Raw genomic sequence first — 12,683 nt, 5'->3', positions numbered from 1 at the left:
AACAGATGCACAATTGGGTTAGGTTTGAACACGTAACAAGTTAAAGTAACGTGAAAATTACGCTAAAAGTACTTGATTTAACTTTTTTTTATTTAATTATTTTTATTATTACTTTATAAATATTTTATTTATTTAATTCTTTATTTTTTCGTGGTAAATTTTTAAATTTGGTAAATTTTGGATAATTGGTAAATAATTTGATTTAACATACGCATAACTTTTGAACCGATATATTCCTAGACTTAAAACTTGCATTTTTGTATTCCACTCGTTGAGAATTAGACAATATAAAAGAAAGTCAACAATTTCTGATCGCCCAAGGTGAAGTTTAACTACAAAAGTTAAGAGAAACATTATTGTATGTAATTATAAAATGATCGATAACTACATACAAAAAGAACGTTCGAATCAGTATAATTTGCACGAAAATTTCAATTCTAACATATTCCACTAAATCAGTCATGAAATTTAATATTTAGATTGTTTACCACTTGATCTAATTAAACCACAATTACACTGTAATGCAAGTTGATCTTCGATTCTGGTCTAGCATAACCTCTCTGTTAATTCGCGCTGTTGACCGATAAAGATACATTTGTCAAATCGTATGTCAGGGATTTCTCTGGGAATGATTTATCGTATCACATAATGATTTATCAGCAAATCAAGAATTGCTCTTTTTGCTATTATATTTTCATTTCAAAATTAGACAAGAACTAAACATATAATGATGCGATCGATTTAAATATTATTTTAACATTCAATTCATAAAACAAAAAATGTCATAAGAGTAGATATATGCAGTTGAAGATTTGTATTTGTTCCTAATACTAAAACATTGAGTATAAAAAAATACATCAACATTTTTTTCATCAAAGTTTCTTTAGCTTTCATTAGTTTTTTTTTTGTAACATTTTATAACATAGGTTATATAATGAGATCATGAAAAGCAGTTGTTATATAAAGACATAAATTTGTATCTCTGCACTTTTAATCACTTCATAATAAGAGAACTTTTGTATACAGAACAGAATAAAATTAAATATTATCTACTTACCGAACACTATTTTATAAGAATTTTAGTTTTATTCATCCAATTTGAACTTAACTTATTTGCAGACACTAATCACATAAAGAAAACGATCAAAACAACAGTTTAACATAGGAATAAAAAGACGCAGGAACGACTCGAGATACGCGCTCTACGAAGGTATACGGTTGAATGCGACGTAATCCTCCTCAACAAGAACGCATGCTGACTCAACTTCAAAGCCCTGAACGTGGCATTGCTTTGACGTCCTGGCAAATCAGATAGCCAGTTTGTCTGTATGTGTTAACTATGTACATACATACTTCGTTAGTATCAAGAGATAAGAAATTTGTTCCTTTCACAGATCAAATTCTACTATGCAATCCATAGTTAATTCCTTAAAGTATGATCCAATAAATTAATTTATTCTTTTAAATCTTCGCGCATATTTTTTCATGCACACTAGCTAATCATTACTAAAATGATTGATAAAAATATACCATACAAATAAATTTATTCTGATTACACATATTTTTACATATATACATATTTTTTCATACACACTAGCTAATCATTACTAAAATGACTGATAAAAAAATACCATACAAATAAATTTATTCTGATTATGTTATGTTAAATTTGTTCTGATTATGTTTAATACAGGATTATCCACTTAACACAGAACCCGCTCGCACAGGAACGTATGACAATGGCAACAGTATAACAATTCTCCCATGTTACTTACTACACAATCATATGTCGTAACTCATCTATGAGCAAGAAGTATAGTTATATGTATATCTTATAAACTGCAACCAGAGCGAAAATGGCAGTGCTTACGCTTGTGGTTCTGATTGTATCCGGACTAGTGCTGCACCACGCGGTCAAGTGCTGAACGTAACACATCATCATTACAAGATTTTATAAAATAAGGGGCCTCCCCGTTTGATTGCACGCTAGCATAGACAAGAGCTTATTGAGTTCCACGTTGCAAGAACCTATTTAATTGTACGGTTCTACGAAAAAATTCATATCTACTTTTCTGTCCGAGATAGACAAATATGTGAATAAAAGAAGCGCGCAATAACTAAACTAATTGTAAGTTCCTTAAGAAAGACAAATTAATTGTCTACTATATTCCCTTTCAAATGATTATGGGTCAATGGAACGATGCGGCAATTTTAATACATTTTCCATACACCATTTATATTTAATATTAACTCTTGATATTCGGCATGTCAATTGTACTAGCATTGATATTTTTTCATCGTCGCATGGAATCACTTTTTTTTTTCTTCGTACGTACTGTTGATACGAATTCAACTGTTGTAAAATGTTATAAATTTGTCAGTTCCTAAGGAATCAAGTGAGCCGAAGTTGCTAGCTACCAACTATTAGGTTGCTATAAACGCTGTAAACAAATATCGAATTTCTTATCTCTCACGATGCTTCTCAAATTGCCAAACATTATTGAATCGTCAAAACTCATTTTAGTCGACATACTTTAATCTACGAGTGGGAATAGTAAACATGTGTATGGTAGGTTCATTTTATTTTATTTAAACCTGTCTGGACCTACGGAATCCAACTATGGGGAACAGCAAGTAACTCCAACATCGAAATACTCCAACGCTTTCAATCGAAAACGCTAAGATCCCTAATTGACGCACCTTGGTATGTAACCAATGAAACAATACACCGCGACCTCAAGATACCCACCGTCAAAGAGGAAATAGCAAAATATAGCGACAGATACAGCAAAAGAATCAACAAACACCGAAACCCCCTAATCACTGGACTACTCGATACGACGGACCAGATTCGCAGGCTGAAGAGGCACTACCCGCTAGACCTAAACGTTAGATTCATTTAATTATCCAAATTAAGCATATGCACTTACTTATAGTACTTATAGATTATAAATTATATCTATCTATAATAAGTATTAACTTATTGTAAATAAACAGCCATGTCACTGCGCCACGCCAGAAAAATTACTGAAAATTCTCAACGCGAGAATTGATTGTAATTTCAACAAATAAATAAAAAAAAAAAAAAAAATTATTTTATTTGATGTTTTAATTTTTTGACTAAACTTCGTTTCCGGAACCAATCTTTTTTAACTTATTTTGCATCTTCTGATAGTACTCGATGAATAGAAGCTATAATACATCATATTTCACACCAGACGTGTGATATCACATCTGAAATATAAAAGTTTTTAGTGTATTTTAGTGTAGCGGCACTCGACAGTAAACTTTCGAACAGTTTATGTCACGCGACGCACGACACAAAGATCCTATACCTGCGGACAAGATGATTGCCAGATGTCGATATATTCGTACCGAACATTTTTTAGCTAGCCTAAGGACCCGCCATAAACCTTAGGATTTATTATAGCGAAGGCCCTCCAAAGAGACAAACAGTCTTTGTCTATCAGTCTCTAAGTCGACCACCTACTACGGGAACACACGAGAAATCTGCTTTCTCTCGCGTACGACGCTTCCCGCTAGCAATTTCCTCTCAAGGGCAGCTAGCATCTTTTTCTAACTAGCATCTAACGGCCAAGACTAATCAGCCAATAAACATTAACGTACATTTCCCTCACTTTCCAAACCAAAGCTTTTCTCAACGAATCCGATGATCTCGCATCCTTAGACACATCCTATCACAGTTTTCCTTCGCAGCAGCATCGTGACGGAAAGTCAGTCTGTTGTATCTAAGCCTTCGACATCTCGTGCAATCATTGTCCGCACTCGTAGCGCATCTCGAATCATAGCTATCTGAGCTTTAACTTGTAACCGCGCATCGCAAACCGAATATTATCGCGAGTCTTGCGCCAAGTGTACTCATCAACATTACAGTTAATAAACATTTATTGTTGAATATATCTGAGTATTTCTTCCCAATCTATCACGACATACCACCTCATTAGAGACAAAATTCAATTCATAGACAGTCCGTGGATAAAAATCTAACCTATATTGGCAATTGTCGGCAGACATGCATTCACAATCAATCTACAAGTTTAGACTCTGAAAAAAAAAAAAAAAAAAAAAAATGAAAATCAAGAATAGAAAAATTGTGTTTTCGGCTTTATTTTTCAATTATTGATAATTAAAAGTTGGCCAAAATATCTTCCTTACTCGAACGAAAGTAGGTTAACATAAACAGCGGGATCCTCAAATCGAACGATACATGGACAGCAGCTTATCTCGTACATGTTGTACAGACAAAAATTGACATTTGAAGACGAAAACCATCCTGCGCGACGTTGTGCAAAAAAAATCGTAAATTACTTTATATCTATATTATTACATTATTCCCTCCTACTCGTTAAAGTCTGTAACGGCATATTGAGAACAGCCTCGTGGAATTTTCAAGACAGTAAAGTCGAAAATGCAATTTTTTATTTTTGATTTCCATTTTATTTTAGATTTAAAAGTCACCCCATAAATTCATCAATCATGACATTCCCCAAGTTGTTTCCTACATATTTATGTCGAAAACCTATTAGTACCGAAGAAACAAACTTTCGGAAAAGTTGAAATACATAAATAAAATCATTAAATTAACTCGCTTTCAGTATTTTCTCGCACAAAAGCCGCCGGTACCATTATTCTGCCTATAATTATACGGCCTAGCAGTATATGCATTAGGTTGGTTGCCAGCCACTTTGCGACGGCCGAGTACCATGATCTGACCCAAACTTAACTTGTTTTTTGTTTATAGCATAGACAGTGCCGCACAAAAGAATTTAAATGCCCTTTAGAACATAAAAATTTTATTAAAACCAAACCAAAACTAGAATTTTTTAAAGAGGTTAGAAGGATTAGTTGATTAGATGACGTGCGAAAAGAATTTTGGAAATAATTGTTCAGAATTATGTCCCTGACGAGATATCAAAAAATCATTGAAATCGGTGTGATAAGGACAATGATTATCAAAAATTAATCACGTAAAATTATTTTCTCCTTGAAACCATTCAACTTTTATCTGAAATATTTTTCATTAAAATCGTTATTTATGCAGTAATCAAAGTGGTTTCATTCATACGTGCCACACGTTGTATACATACTTGTACTTTTCTTTTTCACTAAATCTTCATATCGTCAATGCTTTGTGGTGTATGTTGCATAAATAATTGTTATGATAATATGGATTAATAAAGGTCATTTTAATGAGATTGCGTTTAAATAATGTATAAAAAAGATCTCAGGAATTGATAACATTTTCGTTATGTTGTAGTAGAAAATATAAGTTGATAAATACGTTTTTAGTTGATGTATAATTGAACTTATCTCGTACGAAAATTTAACTGCTGTCGTCAAATCATTAAATATTCTAAAACGCGATGTAATACATACATATACATATACCGTTATTAGTGTAACCGTGTAACTACATATAATGTATGTCGGAGATGAAAGGACATCGGAGCCTTCCCTTTGGAACTTCGGGAAAATCCCTTAACACCGTAATCTAGATATTATCATATCCGATTGTATTTGTTCGAGATTTGTGGTAATGAGCTTGGGCTCGAGGCGACAACCAGTCGCCGAACGTAGCCGCGGCCACGGGATGAACGCTTTGTCTAACAAAGGTATGGAGTAATTCTATAGCTCTCCTTAAAAGAAATATTTGTAGCGGCACGCGACAGTAAACATTCCAACGGCTTCTGTCCCGTGGCTCGTCACACACAGACCCTATTCTTCCTAACAGTCCCTAAATCTACCACCTACTACAGGGAGATACGGGAAATCTGCTTTTCTCACGAATGACGCTTCCCGCTAGCAACTTTCTCTCAAGGGTGGTTAGCATCCTTCTTCAACCACCAACCTAGAAATTAACCAATTAACAGAAACGTCCATTTCCCTCACTTTCCGAACGAAGGCTTTCCTCGACGAATCCGACGATCTCGTGTCCTTAGACACGCCCTATTATAGTTCTCCTCTGCAGCATCATTGTGACGGAAAGTCATTCTCTCGTGAGGTCGCATTAGCGAGATACATAGCGTCTTTACGCTCTGTGGATATTCTACGTTTTAACAAAGACTTAGTTCAGTAATACTTGTACCGTAGACAAGCAAGTGGAGTACAACTTGGATTTTGGAAGAAAGCGCATTTGGTTATCCCGTTGACTGCGGATTCGCTATTGAACCTAAGATCATTGTTATTAGCATCTCGATTAGCTAATTACCACGGTTACTTGTCAAATTCTGTAATAATCGTATTTGCGCTAGTAAATATCTTCTCTATTGCATAACAACGATGTCTAATCCAAATGAAAATTCGCTTCACGCCCCTAACCTTAATCATAATCTGAACCCGACATATATAATATATATAAGTATGGTATTTACATATTACAATATAAAGTATTTTGTGTAAGTAATATAATGTTGATAATAATATAATTATATATATTGTATTATTAGATATAACTAATGTATATATGCTTTGCTATGCTTTATTAAAGTTTTCTTCCATCGAATTCGATGATTTCAATTTGATGACGACTTGATAACGAATCCCTTGGATCAGAACAATATCGAACACGACATTCTTTACATCTAATCGTGAGTCGCATGCGTTTTTGTTCTTCAAGTCACTCAATTATATCGAAGGATGGAAGGTCCGAATCGACACGGGCAATTTGTTATATACGTAGAATTTTTGACGAGCATAGTGACCGCGGTTATTTATTATACCCGTGAGTAGTAACATTTTTGTCTATATTTTATTTATTAGTTTAGGATAGGTTTTCTTGCACACCGCGTTTTTAAATGATGATGAATATATATGTCGGAGATGAAAGGACACCGGAGCCTTCCCTTTGGAACTTCGGGAAAACCCCTTAATACTGTAATCTAAATTCTACCATAGCCGTTATTAAGCAATTGTCGTCATTCAATCCGATTGTATTTGTTCGAGATTTGTGATAATGAGCTTGGGCTCGAGGTGACAACCAGTCGCCGAACGTAGTCGCGTTCAAGGGATGAACGTTTTGTCTAACAAAGGTATGGAGTAATTCTATAGCTCTCCTTAAAAGAAATATTTGTAGCGGCACGCGACAGTAAACATTCCAACGGCTTCTGTCCCGTGGCTCGCCACACGCAGACCCTATTCTTCGAGTAAGATGATTGCCAGATGTCGATGCGTCTCCGCAGTACATGTTCAGCTAGCCCGAGGGCCCGTTATAAATCTTAAGATTTAGCTAACTAAAGTCCTTCAAACAGACAAACAGTCTTTGTCCCAACTTTGTCCCCGCTAGCAACCTTCCCTCAAGGACGGCTAGCATCTTTTTCTAACCACCGACATGGAAATTGACCAATTGATAGCAACGTCAATTTCTCTCACTTTCGAACGAAACTGAACGAAGACTATCCTCGACGAATCCGATGATCTCGTGTCCTTAGACACACCCCATCATAGTTTTCCTCTGCAGCATCATCGCGACGGAAAGTCATTCTCTCGTGAGGTCGTATTAGCGAGTTACTTAGCGTCTGTACACTCGGTGGATATTCCACGTTTTAACAAAGACTTAGTTTAGTTATACTTCCATCGTATCCAAGCAAGTCGACTACGATTTGGGCTTTGGAAGAAAGCGCATCCTGTTATCCCGTTGACCGCGGATTCGTTATTGAACCTAGGATCATTGTCATTAGCTTCTCGAGTATTTAATTACCACAGTTACTTGTCAAATTCTGTAATAATCGTATTTGCACTAGTCAATGTCTTTTCTATTGCATAACGACAATGTGTAATCCAAATGGAGATTCATTTCACGCCCCTAACCCTAATTCTAATGTAAATCCGACATGTATAACTAGAGAGATATTTTTACCACAGATTTTTATTCCTTTCCTTTATCACACTTATCTATGACTTTATCAACTTTATTAGTTGAATTAAATATAATACCTACACTCATCGCTATAAATAGAATAAAAAGAGAAACGAGCTTCTCGTTTCCGGTAGATGATTTCATGTTCCTGCACACTCACGAAGATAATTATTCGCATTTTAGTAAACATCATAAGCATCATTTTTTTATTTTGATAGGGATTTTTCATTTTTAACTTTACATCGCATTTTTATGAATATCATAACCATTTTTCAAAATGTTGAGTTTTACAACATATCCAAAAATCATCTAAATCGGAGGGTAATTAGCTTTTTCACGGTTTCAACAAAAATAGAAATTAATTTGTTTGTAATTAATTAGAGTTTTTATATCTCCGTGCCTCGTTCTCAATGCCTTAATTGTTTATACTCTATACATATAACCTGATATAACTGTACTTCTAGAAATTTTTAACAATAGATGGCGCACGACATGTAATTGTGCAATAAGCATACATTATATACTTTTTCCATCCTCTTATGTTCCCTAGTGCGCGAGATGAGAGTCAAATTGATAATCCTATATATGTACATACAAGGTGTTCGGCTACAGGTGTAAAAATTCGAAAATTCCATGAGGCGGTTTTTGATGATAAGCTGTTAGAGACTTTAATAAATAGGCAGGTACAATGTTTAATCTACGATTTTTCTTATAAAAACGTCGCGCAGGACGGTTTACGTCGTCAAATATCATAATCTCTTTCTCTAGGATTTGTATGAGGGTGCCTATGTATTGTTCGATTTGAGGATTCCTGTATACCCCATTTTTTTTTTTTTTTTTATTATTATTTAATTTATACTTTACAATTTGTCCAGCTGGACATTTGGTAAATTTTTCTAACTTGATTGCTAAATAACATGTGGATGGCTACCCCCAGTGGGATACCATCTTCGAATTTGATTATTTTATTTCTTTAGTGAGGTGAGTGTTTGTATGTTAGGTTATGTCCTTTGTGAGATCTGTTGGGTGTTTCCTTTTTAATCTTCTTTTTATGCTTGGTGTAATTATATTTATCTATAACAAGTATCAACTTATTATAAATAATTAGCCACGTTACTGCTCCACGCCAGAAAAATTACTGAAAATTCTCAACGCGAGAATTGATTGTAATTTTAATAAATATTAAAAAAAAAAAAATGCTTGATGTGTCGATCGTTTCCGCTGCCAGCCGGTATACCCCATTGCTTAGCCTAACCTATTTTCGTTCGTGTAAAGAGGTTTGCTCTCGCACGGGGTATTTCGACTAATTTTTAATTGTCAATAACTAAAAAAACAAAACCGAAAACGCAATTGTTTTTATTCTTGATTTTCATCTTATTTTAGCGTCAATAATTACTTCTCAAATTTTTTCCACCTGTAGCCAAATACCGTATACATAGAGTGATTCAGAACTGCACTACACGGTAATATATGCAAGTAAAAAAGGTCATATGGGCATGTGCTCTATATATTTTAGTTTTCGAATGGATTTTCGAGTTATGAATGATTAAAAAGAATATCCGGGATTTTCGTCTAGTTTTCTTTTTACAGAGCGAGATTGAAATATGAATTCATTAGGGTTTTATATTTGCGGTCATTTCAAATTTATTGCGTATTCAACGCAAGTGAACATTGTACACGACCTGCGAGGATGTATAGATGTGAGACTATTCGAAAAAATCGTATTTTCGTGCGAGTACGGAACTTAATGTTAATCTGATTCCTTAGCTGGCTATTTCACAACGACAAGGCCAAATGATTAAAAAACAATCGATTAAGATAATACGAGATAGATAATAGGTAGATTAGATAGATAATATTAATCGATTAACAAATGATACAAGAGTGCTCAGTCAGGATAAGGAAAAGAATAGTAAGTCTTCCATATGACAATCCGACATAAAAAAAAACTAACGTAGAAAAAGAAAAATTCATAAGTCCAATCAGCAGCGACCGTTTCATGCGAAAGTAAATATATAAAAAGTCAACAATGACAAACTTCTAACAAATACAGTTTTTCTAACTTGCGCATGTGGTCTGCAGGTTGGCCTGCTAAATAAATTGCTGAAGATAGAGGAATTAATGGAACTGAAAATAAACGACGTTTGACCGTATCCTAAAGTCATCCCATTGCTCTTTCTAACATTTTTTAAGAATAGTCAAAACAGTGCTTGATTAGTCTAATCGCGCGATAGAGCAGATATTTTTGCTAAGGAAAGCATCGAGAAAAATTAGAAAATCATGTTTTGAGTCTAACATAAAAGCGGAAAAGTGTGGCAAAACACGCAATGATGGCAATGATACTCAATAACGGTGAGTAACGGTCGTGCGCGTTTTGCGATTTTGTTATAAGGCAAAATATCAGTCAATATTGAGTGCTATTGCCGCCGCCGCCGCGTGTTTTGTTAAACTGTTTTGCTTTTTTATTAGAATCAAAACATAATTTTCTAGTTTTTTATGCTTTCCTTAGCAAAAATTAGAGTTAGATTTTCTTCGAATAAACTAAAAAATATAAGCAAAGACTGGTGCGTTTCAGGTGTCATTTTTACTTTGATTGTTATTTAAACATGTTTTTAATGTTTATAGTACAATAACGATACATATCATTTTATTCCAGAGCGTCCACAGAATCTTTTCATCTCAATAACAACTCGATAGCTGTTACTGTAAAAACACAAAACATATCCAAAATTGAAAATTTGTAATTTTTTTCAAAATTAATTTTTTTGAAAATTAAGTTCTGGGGAAAAACTGCAGATTCGCGTTTAGCTCGCAAAAATCTACAAGAATATTCTATTGAAGGTTGCAAAATTAGATACCTATTGAGCAGTGTAATTAAAAATAAACATTGATTAGATTACGGTCATTCAAAAGAGCTGCTTTCGCCTTCCTATCGGTGAAGAAACACTAATATAACAACGTAAGCTTTTTATTTTAAAAATATCATGCCGAAATTTCGTACCGACAGTTTTTAAGAATATCTCGGGGACTGGAACGAAATTTTCTTTTCGCGACGGATACACGTACGAAATGTATGTACATATGAAAATATTTTTAATATTTTGACTTTGATGTACGTTGGATGCCGCTTAAGTTTGAGTTAGACTTATCTATTCGGGAATGATTCGTTTGGGAAGATATTACATACTTTAGCTAGGATGAGTTTATATATCTCACATTTCGATATTTAAACAAACTTTTACAAATTGTACAATCTTTTTTCCGCATCACATCTACATGCTCGGGACGTAATGAACTTGAGGAAGGTGAGAAACGATTTTTAGTTTCTTTTACCATGATACTCGCGAGTGTTATATTATTAAACAAATTCGAGAGTGTTGTACATTTCATGTACAGATAATTTCACATTTCGCTCCTAGTTCATATATCACAAAACAAAAAGCCAAGTTCATCAAATAGTAGTTATTTGTATGCAATATTTGTATGCATATGTATAATCACTTTCTATGCAGGCGGGTCAATGCCGAGTAGATAACGTGATCAGTTATCGTTTACCAAAATGTCCCAGGTTCGAGTCCTAGCTGGTATGCCGTTTTTTCTAAAGAATTATTATATATGGTAATAATTGGCTTTACTCACGCAGAAACCACTGGGTTCTCATAAAAATATCGAAGTAAAGCTGTGTTTGGAGACAGTTAACCCGTAGTGAGGGTAACCGTATACTGATAGCACGAGAAAGATAAAATGGAGAATTTTTTTTTTTTATTTATTAAAATTACAATCAATTCTCGCGTTGAGAATTTTCAGTAATTTTTCTGGCGTGGCGCAGTAACATGGCTAATTATTTATAATAAGTTAATACTTGTTATGGATAAGTATAATAAAATGGAGAATGAGATATAAAATATAAAAATTTGAAAAAAGAAAAAGAATGTATGAGAGAAAGAAACAGGGCTAAAAATGGAAGAAATGTTTTCCATTGAGCAATATAGAGGCAGTTAACTTCGGCAAATGCCATCTTTAGACAACTAGAAAAAATATAAATCATAAAACATACTTCCTGTGCGTCACAGTTGCATTGTAAATCAGCGATATTTTATGAAACAAATATTTTCATATATGCTTTTCATATTCATATAAATGTCAACTTTTCTTGTTCGTAAAAATCTTACCAACATTTTAATTTATACGAACTGCCTTTCCATACATTATTTTTAATACAATTTCGTTATACAGGCATCGAGGTATCGTTGTTGGTACAATCAGCAAAGAGGCGCTTCAATGTGAAAAAAAGATCGAAGATACAGAATAATGTTACATTAAAAAATGCATTTATTCACGTACAGACAATAATAATGATATTAAAAAAAGGATAAGAATGCAATATAATGAATGCAATATCATGATTCGAAAACAATACGATACTGCTAATGCCAAGTACACCGCTTGATTGCTAATGAATGTTAACCGTTTTCTATCGGTGCTATGGGTCAACTATCAAGATCCGCGAAATTCGATTATAACAATAAAATTTTTCATATGACGTTTAAATTTGTTTTCGAAGAAATCGACTTCCAAAATTTGTCAAATATATTTGAACTTAATGATTGATAGATTATTCTATTTGTGAAAATAAGTAAAAAATCTAACCCAACATTTTTTCATAACACGCTTCGTTTCTGCAAAAGTAAACTTTAAGAATCGATTAAGTACGCGTATACCAAACCAGTTCTTAACTAAATATATTCAAACTCTATTTTCTTGAGAACGAGACCACGTAAAATAACCTTGTACTGATTGTTTACTC

General features: G+C 33.8%; 1 protein-coding gene across 4 annotated transcripts in view; it reads left to right on the top strand.

The window, feature by feature from the left end:
* The window catches only part of LOC126875500 (uncharacterized), a 555,738-nt gene that overhangs the window by 178,419 nt on the left and 364,636 nt on the right, over positions 1 to 12,683 (top strand). The window lies entirely within an intron of this gene.

This window comes from Bombus huntii, chromosome 18, assembly GCF_024542735.1.
Source record: "Bombus huntii isolate Logan2020A chromosome 18, iyBomHunt1.1, whole genome shotgun sequence".
NCBI classification, from domain to species: domain Eukaryota; kingdom Metazoa; phylum Arthropoda; class Insecta; order Hymenoptera; family Apidae; genus Bombus; species Bombus huntii.
This window is presented reverse-complemented; position numbering and strand designations above follow the sequence as displayed.